The sequence below is a fragment of the Physeter macrocephalus genome, chromosome 11 (assembly GCF_002837175.3).
Source record: "Physeter macrocephalus isolate SW-GA chromosome 11, ASM283717v5, whole genome shotgun sequence".
NCBI lineage: Eukaryota > Metazoa > Chordata > Mammalia > Artiodactyla > Physeteridae > Physeter > Physeter macrocephalus.
In genome coordinates this window covers 157,667,288-157,669,819 of record NC_041224.1, presented here as the reverse complement: position 1 = coordinate 157,669,819, position 2,532 = coordinate 157,667,288, and positions in this window count along the sequence as shown.

Below are 2,532 nucleotides of genomic sequence, written 5' to 3'. Positions count from 1 at the left end.
CTCACCCTTCCTTTAGAAAAGGAGAGAGCAGCTTGGGAATAAGCTTTACTCCACAGGAGGGAAGGAGGGAGGGGGGAAGGAAAGGAGGCGAGAGCAGAGCCTTTCTGAACAAACGGGGTTTTACCAAAATATTTGCAGACTTAAGGCTTAGGAGACGGGGCCTCCCCAGTCCCCCTTGGCCAGTTACAAACAGCAGAGGCACCAGGTCGCCGGGCATTCAAGGCCTCTCACCCCCGATCCAGCCCAGCAAACATCACCCCCAGCAGGCCAGGCTGCCAGGAACTCTCTGCGACCCTGTTCATCCTGTCTATTCAGATCTTGCCCAGTCACCAGTTCCCAGCTCAGACCCTAGCTCCGCCTGGCCACACCCTGAGACTACTGAAGCCCCAAGTGTCCCTCGGCAAGGCTCCATCCCACCCTTCTCACATTTGCTTACACTGAGGGTAATTCCAAACCTCCAAAGCACTGCCCCTGAGGATTTGTGCCGCTTGGAGCCACACTCATTTTCTGAGATGTCATTAGAAGTCCCTACAGCCGTGAAGTGGTGGAGGACTGGGGCACCTAGCAGCCCATCATGCTGAGAGTGACCATCCCTGATCCCGGGAGTGGGCTCAGAACACTGCGGAAATTAACCTGACGATCAAACAAGGCAGCGTTCCTAGCAGAGGGAGACTGGCACGTGCAGCTTCTTTTTAAATACACAGGTTTCAACTCCCTTGAAAATGGTGAAGCATTCTGAGAGTCTAAATATTTGCGTGTTTATTGAGCACTTACTACAAACCAGGACATCCACACTTCCCATGAGTTGGGTACATATTTGAGAAGCCACCTGGGCCATCGAGTTGGAATTCTCCTCGGGTGGATGAGAAGAGGCAAGGGGAACTATAGCCATGTTGCCCAAATCAAAGAAGCCAACACCTAAATTGAGTAAGGAGCCAAGGGTTAAAAGAGAAGGCGCTCTTCAAAGTAAGCTGGTGCTGACTTCCTGACACATTGTAACTGCTGGGAGAAGAAAGCCGCAGGATTTTACTGGAAGCACCAAACCCAAATCAATGTATGGAAGTTCCACAGGACAGAAGGGAGCAGGGCAAAGGTCCCACGTATAAACTCACGTGCACACTCTCTGAACTGCAGAACAGAGATCTTGAGATGGATCCACCAGAGATGGCTCCACCTGGCAGAGCAGAAAGGCATAGACCAGTGGTCAGTCGATAAAGACGCACCTCAGGCCGAGTCCACAGGATGAAGAGACACCAGAGTGATTGTTAAATAGTGAAGAATCTGCCTGGTCTTTCTTGCTCTGTCTGCTCCTGGGAGATGACCTCTCAATCCTTGGACTCTCTTAGTGATGGGAGTATCTCTGTTATTCATGGTGTGCCCCCTGGATCACACCTGAGCTTATGCTAAATGACTCAGGATGGGGTTGATAACAGCCTCACCTTCTCCAGGGAGGGAAGGGGGGCTGGAGATTGTGTTCAATCATGTGGTCAATGATTCAATCAATTGTGCTTATATAATGAAACCCTGATAAAAACTCTGGGCACTGAAGCTCAGCGAACACATTTCTGTGCCAAGAGGTTCCTTTCACAGCCAGAACCCAGAAGCTCCGCATTCGGGATCCTCCCAGACCTCACCCTATGTGTCTCTTCATTTGCCTGGTCACAAGTGTAGTGCTTTCCTGAGTTCTGAGAGTCATTCAGCAAATTATCAAATCTGAGGGGGGTGTGGGAACCCCCAGATTTGTAGTCAGTTGGTCAAAAGTGTAGATGGCCTAGGGACCCCCAAACCTGCAACTTGTGTCTGAAGTGAGGGCAGTCTTATGGGAACCATGCCCTTAAGGGAACAGAGTCTGTACGAGCTCCAGGTGATCAGCAGCAGAATTGCACTGCAGTATCACAGTGGTCCAGGTCCATCCTGTCTTGGGCCCAAGGAACATACAGGACTCAGTCTGCACTTCCAGAACTTTTTGTCTCCTTTACCCATCCACTCCCCCACTTCCACTGAAAACCCAACTTTCTCTGAAGTCAGCGTGTTAGAGTCACAATTCAGGCACATATGAAGGCTCACGGAGCAGGAGTAATCCATATCTCCAGCACTGTGGAATAAAAAGCAAAGCATGGACCCTCATTCAGCAGCTGTGTGACTTCAAGAAAATTACGAAACTTCTCTGAGCCTCAGTTCCCATCTCTGTGAGATGAGGCTAATGACCCCTCGCCCTCATAGAGCTGATGAGACAAAGCAATGATGTAACTTATTTACAAAGAACCTAGCATGTTCTCTCACACATGGAAGGCACTCAGTAAACACTGACCCCTCCTATTTTCAAACTGCTCTGTACCCCAAACTCTCCCAGCCTCTCAGCTCTCTCTGGATAACTGTTCTGGCAACATGCTGATGTTTTAGATCCCAAGGCAGCAGGAAGCCAACCATTAAACCAAAAGTGAAAAGCAAGTAACCATTACCTTGAACAAAAAGGACATTTATATTTACTTCAGTGGCTATAAAAGACACCATAAAATGTAATATGCAGCA